The 11,551-nt window shown below is 43.9% G+C and overlaps 1 pseudogene across 1 annotated transcript; it reads left to right on the plus strand.

Moving 5' to 3' along the window:
* The first annotated feature begins 597 nt into the window (after positions 1-597).
* LOC146511948 (NACHT, LRR and PYD domains-containing protein 12-like) lies at positions 598-11,408 on the plus strand (annotated as a pseudogene). Its single transcript, XR_014875913.1, has 10 exons — positions 598-700; positions 1,304-1,402; positions 3,493-3,594; positions 4,070-4,311; positions 4,416-6,207; positions 7,305-7,475; positions 7,580-7,753; positions 10,255-10,431; positions 10,608-10,781; positions 11,274-11,408. The product of XR_014875913.1 is annotated as an NACHT, LRR and PYD domains-containing protein 12-like (transcript).
* The last annotated feature ends 143 nt before the right edge of the window (positions 11,409-11,551 follow it).

Below are 11,551 nucleotides of genomic sequence, written 5' to 3' on the forward strand. Positions count from 1 at the left end.
TGTGACGTGTGCTCGTCTCATTTTAGCACTTTGGAAAGACCCTCAGACTCCAACCCGAAAAAAGTGGAAAATGACTGAAAATGCCGCATGTGAGAAAATGCTGGGAAGACTGAGCAGTAAGACAGAGACTCTAACAGAACAATGGGACAGATTTTTGTTGATATGGGCCTACAACATGAAGACAACGTGAGATACAGTATGAATTAAGAATTAACTGTGTGTGCAACAGTTTATCTATTTATTTATTTATTTATTTATTTATTTTTCTTCACTGAGTGTGGTTTATTGTTGTTTTGGGTTGTTATGTTATGGTTTTCTTAATTTTTCAAAAATAATAAAAAAACTTTAATTAATAAATGGCCCCTAAGCTTCTGTTTCATCTCACAGAGCTAAACATCAGTTTGTCTCTCAGACGAACCTTAATTAATGAGACAAGAAACAAACATCAATAAAACCACTTTAGCCGGATCTGCGTCCTCGTTGGGATGGAAACGTCTCCGTTACTGTCAGCATTTATTCTGTTTACCGGTGGGGAGCAGTAGCACGCCCACATCTCGATAATCGACCTTATTCCAAAGAGGAAGAAGAGGAAGCCGGATCACGTGACCTGTTGGCGGTCAGTTCAGACCCCGGACACGTCAGGAGGACGTGGATCCGACGCAGAGGCTGGATGGTGACCCCAAACTGACCTCCTGTAAGAGTATGTACTTGATTGATATGTCATGACAAATGCGCGAGCAAGAAAATAATCAGAGCAAATCATTTCACGTGCGCAACTAAGTTTGGCGCGCGCAGAACTCGGCAGCCGCGCGCACGTCAGTGCAGACGCTTCAGACTCTTTACTCATTAACATTAAGTAATCCAGTGACAGCGGTCACCGCACAGCAAACAATCACTGTCAATAATTCATTCAGCGAACTTTATTTGTCACGTGTAAAATAAATGCCGTTGAAAACAGTGTAACTCGGTTTAACGCAGGAACCTGAAGTGTCCATCAAAGTGACCAATCACATTAGGACTATGGGGGTCCGCCTCCAAACTGCCAACTTTATTTACACGAGCGGGATTTCTCTCCGAGCAGAGAGCGCGACGCTGCAGCAGCGCGTGGAAAGCAAAGTAGGCATCCGCGGGTGCACGAGGGCTTCTTTGTGCGCGCGGCTGTCGAGGTCTACGCGCGCGAAATTTAATTACGCGCATTGTTACAACATAATTATCATTCCGTGGGCCGTGGAGGGAAGAGTCAGGCACAACACCCGTGGGTACAGAGCTGATAGCCTGGGATCACTTTACTCTCTCCTCTCAGAGTGAAGACGGTGATGGAGGAAGAGGAGGAGGGAGCAGGGGGGGGCAGGTGGTCCCAAGAAGAGCCTCCGTATTTCAACAGTGACCCTGAGCCTCCAAAGTAAGAGTGCGCTGGGTAATGACGACTGTAACAGCTGATACACTCACCTGTGACGTCACATGTTACCGTTAGTGTAGCTGTTTGTTCACACTGACTACTAAATACTTTTACTTTGAAATGCCAGGCACACTTACACATGTCACCAAACAGGGCCGTGCAGAGAGGTTTAAAGGGGCGGGTGCTCAAAGTTAAAAAGGGGCACATTGAACCAGGCTGAATAACAACAACACACATTCATCAAGAATCTAATATGGGAAGGGCAGGGCTGTGTTGATCTGAGACTGTAGACATTTAAAAAGTCCACAGGAGAGATGGTAGCTGATTAAACAAGTGTCATGAGATAATAACAAAATGCAGAGATTGGTGACAGCGCTTGGAACCATAAGGACACAAAAAACTGTGAGAAATAATTTAGGCTCTGCCTGTGAATCACTCTTTGCTTCTCTTCTTCCTTCCATCCCATCATTTCATATATCACTCTCCACTTGCTGTCTATCTGAGAACAAGGCACAACTTGCTATTGCAATAAACTATAATCTAATTATCCACACCTAACAACTCTTGCACTTAATCTATAATAAAATGATGACAGAAAAATGTTATAGCACTGCCTTTAGTAGCCTCACACAGCTCTACTGTTTCCTCCTCATGTCCTTACCAGCCATGTCTGGACAATGTTATATCATGAGTAATAATTTTAAAAAATCCATATACATAAAACACACACATGCACACACACACAGTGACATTTTAGACCTTCTTCAGAATACTGTATATACTATGGGCATCATGGTGCTGATCCAGAATCCTTACATTATTATTTATTACTAGAGCTACAATAATAAAGCAATGAGGAGGGGGAAGTAATAAATATGAAATAATGTATTTATGATGATTCCATTTGTTTCACGATCCACTCTGTGCAGGAGCAAAGCTTTTTTAAACTGTAGAGATACAATAATTTTACTGCTGTAAAAACCAAATTTTGTCTTATTTAAAATATAAATCTAATATAATCTGCTTCTTAATGTATGTTCTTTAAAATACAGCGTGTGTTTTTTAAATATATTATAATTATAATAATGCATAATTATGAGGACATGCATATTAGATCGTTTTTTAGTGAAATATAATCCCTCCAGAAAGGCAGGAAAAGCCCTCAAACTTACTTTAAAACTAAATATGTTCCCTAAAACGGTGACAGAGCTACAGACCCATGACAGCCTTACACAGGTAGCCAGCAGCTATGACCAGCACTACTTGTGCAGTTAATAAAAGGACAGGTAATGTTTGTCGCGCTGTCGCACACACAGCACGCTCGTTTGTTTCAGTTCGTCAGTTGCAACAAGACAGCTGACCAACGTGTACGTATTAAGCTAATACTGTGTGCTACACACTACAGTGTACGCTGTACACCTACTTACTGGTTTTGTCGCATCAGTCTGTGTCTCTGAGTTAACTTGTGTTTCTCAGCTCCGGACCGCAAAAAATGCGCGTGCTCTTTGTGAGCTCGTTCCCGGCTCGTAACCAGCGCGTTCTGCCGTCAAGGGCGATCATTGGTTAAATGTGATCATGTGACTGATGCAAGCCAGATCCTTTTATTTAGCAAAACTGTGATTAATAGTTAAATATTATTGTTGAGGGGCACAGACAGGACTCCGCACGCACACACACATTAAAAAAAAAAAAAATTAATAATATTTTTTTAAAAAGTTGCCTCAACAAAAGGGCACTTTGGGCACCCATCAGGAAAGGGGCGGGTGCTCAAGCCCCTCTAGCCCCCCCCTCTGCACGTGCCTGTCACCAAACCAGACACACATCAGGCGAACAGTATGTATTCATATGTATTCACTCACCAGCTGCAGGAACCAGAATCAGGTCCTCAGGTGAAGCCTGAGTGTGTGGTGTTTGCTGTGACTGGCCTCCTTGTGTAGCGTCACCCAGAACAGTAGGAAAATACTCGTGTGGACAAACTGTGCAGATTTTTATTCATTTTTATTCAGGTTTTTATTATTTTCACTTTACTGCAGGAGGTCGTTTGACTGTTGTTAGAGCGATACAAATGAAATTGTGTGTGTGTGTGTTTGCAGAGGTCAGAGGTCACAGTCTCCAGTAACATGCTATCTGTCCGTGAGGAGTCACTGGTCTCAGGAAGAACCTCCATGTTTCAGCAGTGATCCTGAACCCTCAAAGTAAGAAGCAGTTTCTGCTGTAGATGATGGAGTCCGTCTTGTTCAGTGAATCATTTACAGGACGATCCGTGAGAGCGACCTTTAATCTGTCTGTGTGAGGGGAGAATGAAACCAGACAACAGAAAGGCACACGTTAGAGAACAGATTCCAGAGCTTGGAGGAGTGAAAGGACTGAATAGAGCCTGAGTGATGAGGGTCACTTGGCCCATGGCGCATATTGGTGGGTGGGCAGGGAGTGAGTCTGGAGGTGTGAGGCCTGATTGACCTGAGACACTGACCAGGTCAATCAGGTGGTGTGCGGGGTCACCTGTGATGGCCCTGGTTTACCTGAGACAAAAAAAAACACTTTTTCAAACAGATGTTTCTCCACTTTGACTTTTCTCTGTGACCATCAGAGCTTCTGCACAGTGTCATCAAATCTGCATGTTTGTCACTGACAGTCAGTGATTTTAGTGATGATGAAATGTGTTCACAGAGGGAGGAAGAGGAAGAGGAGCGGTGTCTGTGAGGAGGAGCAGCCGTCCTGCTGTGCTTTGTTTCAGGACATCCTGACGGATCCAGTCTCTACCAGCTGTGGACACTGGTTCTGCAGACAGTGCATCTCCTCATACTGGGACCAGTCTGCTTCATCAGGGGACTCGTCCTGTCCCCAGTGTGGAGAAAGATCCAGAACCAGAGCTGGACTGCAGACAGCCAGTCAGAGCAGCTGTGTACAAAGTAAGACTGAATATCTGTCTGCTGACGGACTCATTTCTGAAAACTGGACTTCTTGTTGTTGTTCAGACATTGAAGAGTTTTCTTTCTGTTTTTCTTTCTTTCAGCAGATGTTGGTCTGCAGGAGGTTTTAGATGAACATAAGATCAGTCTGAGGAGGAGATGTGAACGTGTGACTGAAGGTAGTGATGAAACAGGAAGTAGAACCTTCCTCAACACCATCTACACTGAGCTCTACATCACAGAGGGACAGAGTGAAGAGGTTCATACCCAACATGAGGTGAGGCAGCTGGAGACAGCTTCCAAGATGGACGCCCTCCATGACACTCCAATCAGGTGCCAGGACATCTTTAAGGACTTACCTGACCAACAGAGACCCATCAGAGTGGTTCTGACCAACGGCGTGGCTGGTGTTGGAAAAACCTTCGCAGTGCAGAAGTTCACTCTGGACTGGGCAGAGGGCTTGGAGAACCAACATGTCAGTGTGGTGGTTCTGCTTTCATTCAGGGAGCTGAACCTGATCAGAGATGAGCAGTTCAGTCTTCTGGAGCTGCTCCATGTTTTCCATCCAACATTACAGAAGGTCACAGCAGAGAAGCTGGCTGTCTCTCAGCTTTTGTTCATCTTTGACGGCCTGGATGAAAGCAGACTTTCATTGGATTTCACCAACAGGAAGCTGCTGTCTGATGTCACACAGAAGTCATCAGTCAGCCAGCTGCTGACAAATCTCATCCAGGGGAATCTGCTTCCCTCGGCTCTCGTCTGGATAACTTCCCGACCCGCAGCAGCCAATCAGATCCCTCCTACATGTGTTGACAGGCTAACAGAAGTACGAGGCTTCACTGACGCCCAGAAGGAGGAGTACTTCAGGAGGAGATTCAGTGATGAAGAGCTGTCCAGCAGAATCATCTCCCACATGAAGACATCCAGGAGCCTCCACATCATGTGTAGAATCCCAGTCTTCTGCTGGATCACTGCTACAGTTCTGGAGCACATGTTGACTACAGAGCAGAGAGGAGAGCTGCCCAAGACCCTGACTGACATGTACTCACACTTCCTGCTGGTTCAGACAAAGAGGAAGAAGAACAAGTACCACGAGGGACATGAGACGAGTCCACAGGAGCTGACAGAGCCTGACAGGAAAGTTCTTCTGAAGCTGGGGAGGCTGGCGTTTGAACATCTGGAGAAAGGAAACATCATGTTCTACCAAGAAGACCTGGAGCAGTGTGGTCTGGATGTGACAGAGGCCTCGGTGTACTCAGGAGTTTGTACAGAGATCTTCAAAAGAGAGTGTGTGATCTTCCAGAAACCAGTCTACTGCTTTGTTCATCTGAGCATCCAGGAGTTTCTGGCTGCTGTCTACATGTTCCACTGTTTCACCAGCAGGAAGACAGAGGTGCTGAGGGATTTTCTGGATATCTGGAATGACATCACATCACTTCACGAGTTTCTGTCAAAAAGTATGTTGAGATCCTTCCAGAGTAAAAATGGCCACCTGGACCTGTTTGTTCGCTTCCTTCATGGCCTCTGTCTGGAGTCCAACCAGAGACTCTTAGGAGGTCTGCTGGGTCAGACAGAGATCAGTCCAGAAACCATCCAGAGAGTCATTAAGAGCCTGAAGAAGATGAACAGTGATAAAATCTCTCCTGACAGAAGCATCAACATCTTCCACTGTCTGATGGAGATGAACGACCTCTCAGTACATCAGGAGATCCTAGAGTTCCTGAAGTCAGAGAACAGATCAGAGAAGGAACTCTCTGAGATCCACTGCTCAGCTCTGGCCTTCATGCTGCAGATGTCAGAGGAGGTTCTGGATGAGTTGGACCTGCAGAAGTACAACACATCAGAGGACGGACGACTGAGACTGATTCCAGCTGTGAGGAACTGCAGAAAGGCTCGGTGAGTCCAGATGTGCTCATTAACATCATTGATTAGTGTAGAAACATACGCAGTATATTTGCAGACTGTATTCCCTCTCCCACCATATTGTGGGCTCTGCACCAACATGGCGAAGTGTCACTTGGAGAGAATTTGAAATTGTGCAGCAGAAGTTAGATATTTTTGTCTTGCACCTGATGTGATAATTCTGTTCTATGATGGCATCATGATGTAATTCAGCCAGGAGTGGGTAATGAGCACCATGCACTGCAGTGTGATGAACGCATGGGAGGTATCTCCTTTTTACCATCCTTACAACATGCCCAGCTAACCTGCACAATGCAACACAATGCATAACTTCACAGTCGGAGCCAAGATCTTACTTTTCCATTCTGTTTGTGCTTTTCCTGCAACATTTGAGTTTTTGAATCAAGAATAAAGATTTCTTAGAATCTTAGTTATGTTATAATAACGTAAGTTACACGTTTACTAAATGTGGTGCAGCAGAAATCAAACATCTTTACCGTCTCTTTTCTCGTTGAGTTCCAGATTGTTTCTAGCTCATCCCAGAGACTTGCTTTGCATGAAACTTTTGTGTAACCTATCTTTGAATCCACTAAATTCCAGATCTGTTCAGTTGGAATCAAATCTGTACTTTGGCCATCACATCAATTCCAATACTCCAGATTGCTTTCTCTTGGTCAGGTAATCTTTGTACAGACTTGAAGAATGCTTGGGGTCATCGTCTCATTGCATGAACCCATGACTACTCAGTTTCAGCCCAGAAGAGATTGCCCACACAGTTTGAAGAAATGGAAGCCCACGCAATCATCGAATATCTGCTGTTTTACTAAATCCTTAATCCTATTTGTCTCAAAGACCTTCCAGCATCATAAAGTCCTTTTAATGCGGATGTTTCCTTCTCGATGAGCTCTCAATATACTATTTTTCAAGTCAAGTGGCTTTATTTTCATTTCAACCATGTTCAGTGGTACAGTACACAGTGAAACGAGACAGCGTTCCTCCAAAACAGATGTTCATCAGATGATGACATCACTGTTTTCTCTTTGAATGCTTCACATCTGTTTTATAACTCACATTTTATTTTCTGTTCACAGACTGACTGACTGTGGACTCTCAAAGACTCACTGTGAAGTTGTGGCCTCGGCTCTGAAGTCCAACCCCTCCCACCTGACAGAGCTGGACATGAGCTTTAACAACCTGCAGGATTCAGGCGCAAAGCTGTCCGCTGGACTGAAGAGTCCAAACTGTCAACTTAGGATTCTGAGGTCAGTTTACTGATTTGAGCTGTGATATTTATTAAATAAACATTTATATCAGTTTACTTTTTGAATATGATTAAAATTGATTTGTTTCTAATGTTTTTATTCAGACTTAAAGGCTGCAGGCTGTCAGAGCTGAGCTCTGCTGCTTTGACCTCTGCTTTAAAGACTAACCCCTCCCATCTGGTAGAGCTGCACCTGAGTGGAAATGACCAGCAGGAATCTGATATCAAGGGTCTGTGTGCTTATTTGGAAAGCCCTCACTGTAAACTACAGACTCTGAGGTCAGTATGAGAAACACATGTGGCTTTTGTTGAGGCTTGAGCTGCTCGAGCTGGCATGCCCCATGCAAGCCGGCTTCTGTACAGTTAGCATGTACGGGGCCCAGCCGTGTTTTTGGTGGGCTTGGTTCCACCTCCTCTACTATGACCCCACCTCACTGCAGTTGCACCTTTTTCCTGTTACCTAATAGTAACTCCCAGTGGTTTCCACCTGGGTATCCCAGAGTGGGTCCTCTGGGGCTGCTTTTTCACCTCGCTGGGCTGTGGTGGGCTAAGGCCTCCTCTGTGGGGTGTGATTGTGGAAGGTAGGGTTGTGTGTGGTTGGTGGGTTACCCCCTGGTCCCCTACCATTAGGTTTCCTCTCTTCCTGTAATTCACAGCACTAGCATAGTACACACTCACATAAGATTTAATAGCTATATTTACGTACAACTGTAGGACTAACTGTAGGGGCTGGGGCAGGCTGGGTTAATTGTTTATAATAATAATATAATAACATGGAAAAACAGACCTGCAATAGAAACATATTTATGAGCAACGGGAATAAAAAGTGACCGAGATAAGATCCTGTGAGACTTCCGGATACAGACGGACAAAATGGTGGTGGCTAACCAACCGGACATAGTGGTGGACAAACAGAAGAAGACGGCCGTAGTGATCGATGTAGCGGTTCCCAATGACAGCAACATCAGGAACAAGGAAGACAAGAAGCTTGAGAAATACCAAGGGCTCAGAGAAGAGCTCGAGAAGATGTGGAGGGTGAAGGTGACGGTGCAGTGACTCCCAAGCTAGGCGAGTGGCTCCAGCAGATCCCGGGAACAACAGCGGAGATCTCTGTCCAGAAGAGCGCAGTCCTAGGAACAGCTAAGATACTGCAGGACCCTCAAGCTCCCAGGCCTCTGGTATAGGACCTGAGGTTCAAGGACAGACCGCGTGAAAATCTTATTTTTTTAATTAATATAAAATATTGTGTTAATTAAATTGCATCAATGTTTAAAAGTAAAAAAGGAAATCCTTTTTAACAAGCCAATAAAAATGTAGATGGGCCAATAAGACTCAGATTCACTAACCTGAGGGATGTTAGGTAGGACACCTAATTATTATTATGGTTAATTAACATCTATGTCATCATAACGTCTGTTTTCAGCAACAGAAAAACTTTGCAGAATGGAAACCAACGTGAAAGGCCTGTTTTTTTTCTCCTTTGAATGTTTGCTCATTAATGAGAAACACGTATTTCTTATCCAGTCACTCCATGAATCAATGGAATAATTGATAGAAATCAAGATTACTTAAATATTCCACAGCTGCAGCTCAAGTAGAGACCTTCCTCATTTGGGTTTTTATCATAGTATTCTGATGTTTGGACTCTGGTGATTCGAGTGGCTTTGATGGGAGTGTAAATCTCATCACATCAAAACCTTAGATTAGATGTGTGCAGTGCAGATTCATCCTGACCATGAAGGGATTGTGGGAGTTTAACTCCTCTGCTCTTTTCAAATATTATGGTTCTGTCATAATGCTGGTGTTATATTGGATTCTTGTGGTGAAAAGAGCAGAACTGAAAGATAATGCCTTCATTTTCCCGGTCCATTTACTTTCCAACCCTCACCTGTAGTCATGAGATCTGGGTAATAACAGAAAGAGGAAGGTCATGAATGCAACCGGCCAGATTTCACCATAATGTTGCTGAGCTTAAACATGAGATGATGGCCTTCGACATCCAGACGGATCTCAGAGTATAACTGCTCCTCCTTCGTATCGAAAGAGTCATATATAGAGTATAGAGATTCAAACGCTCTGGGCCTCTGGACGCCTCCTGGAGGTTGTATTCAGGCAGAGAGGAGGAGACCCCATGAGTAGAGGGTCATGGATGGATTTGTATTCATAATCAGTATCATAATCCTTCCTTAACCCCATATGAATGCTTTTAAGCTTTGAAATCCAAGGATATTACCAGGGGCAGATTTCCTTCCTATTTCCCCTGTTTTTCCTGCAGCCGTCTTCCGTCTGTATCACTCTGGCTTCACAGTGTGATTTAGGACCTTCATCCATCTTTACACTGAAGGAGGATTAAACACTTTGGATCATTTTTATCTGTGCAGGTTGTTTGTTTGTTTTTTGCTAGAATCCATTTTTGGTTAATTGTTTGTTTGGTTTTTAACGGATGTTTTCGGTTATCAGCGTCATCTGTAGACTGATCATTTAGGTATATCCCAGTTTTTTGTTTTAAAGTTATACAGCACTCTCTACAGTGAGCTGAAGGCATGTGTCCCTCTGTCTCTGTCCTCTCCGGCCTTGTTGTGGCTCCTCTGCTCTCTGTTATCCAGAGCTCAGTTAGACTCATGTGTGAGTGTAAGAGCATCGCACACATATCTTTTCCCAGGATGACATTGGAAGAAGTGTATGAATGAAACTCACAGCACTCACAGAGACGATCACTGTGTACGCTTTTGCTTCATGGAAGTAAAATAACTTGTGTTGTGTTTTATTCTTTTTTTCAGATTAGATTCATGCAGTTTATCAAAAACCAGCTGTGATCATCTGGTCTCAGCTCTGAAGTCCAACCCCTCCTATCTGAGAGAGTTGGACCTGAACTATAACATGAACCTGCAGGACTCAGGAGTGAAGATGCTGTGTGGATTTCTGCAGAGTCCAGACTCTAATCTGGAGACACTCAGGTCAGAGTCTGTCATGTTTCTGTCTGACAATATTGTGAGTGAAAGTTCACTGTGGGTTGAATATCAACTAAGGTAGTCGATTAATCAGATGACCACACTAATGACATATAGAGTTTGGTTGGGGGAGCAGACAGTTTGTCCTTTTTAATTCACTTCATATTTTCAAATCCCTTCAGTTTCAGTCTCTGCGGTTTGTCAGAGATCAGCTGTGCATATCTAGCATCAGCGCTGACGTCCAACCCCTCCCATCTGAAACATCTGGAGCTGAGTAACAACAATGTGCAGGACGCAGGAGTGAAACATCTGTGTGGGTTTCTGGAGCGTCCCTGCTGTACACTGGAGAAACTGAGGTCAGACATCACACTTTAGTTGTTGCTGAAATGAATATGTGACAGTTGCAGATATGACTGTTACACTGACCCCACTGAGTCTTTGCTGTAAAATCAGTTGTTTTCAGTGATTTTCATCCAATCGTAGACACTTCTCAGAGTGACAGTTGTAAGATTGTCTCATGATTTGTGATTTTTATTCATAAAAACTGTACTGACTGAAATATTCAGAGGTAAATATGTCCTTACACTTTTATAGCCTTCCAGCTTTATCTCAAAGTAGACAAACTGAAAATAATAACGTTGTCCTGCATGAAGTATGTAGGCTCTGTGCTCTAGCACTAGCTTTTCTCCTGACATGTAACTAGTCTGCATGAGTGCTGACATAAGGGTGTTTTAGAGGCAGTAGCATGTTGTCGGCCATATTAATGAGAGGTCTTTTTCACTGTTTGAAACTGCATGTTGGCTTCAGGTGTTTGAAACGCTGATAAATAAACTTGCATGTTTTTAAAGTTTAAGGAGCTGCAGCTTGTCGCACATCAGCTGTACTTCTCTGGCTTCAGTTCTGAAGTCCAACCCCTCTCATCTCAGAGAGCTGGACCTGAAGTACAACAACCTGCGGGATTTAGATGTGAAGCAGCTGTCTGATCTTGTGGAGACTCCAGACTTAAGAGTGGAGTGAGTCACTGCTGATTTCAGCAACACTGTGTTACATGTATATTATTATGTATGCAGTATATCCCAGAGCTTGATGTAGCTAAAGATGATGGTGATGGCTGTTGTCTGTGTTG

This window comes from Neolamprologus multifasciatus, chromosome 9 (assembly GCF_963576455.1).
Source record: "Neolamprologus multifasciatus chromosome 9, fNeoMul1.2, whole genome shotgun sequence".
NCBI lineage: Eukaryota > Metazoa > Chordata > Actinopteri > Cichliformes > Cichlidae > Neolamprologus > Neolamprologus multifasciatus.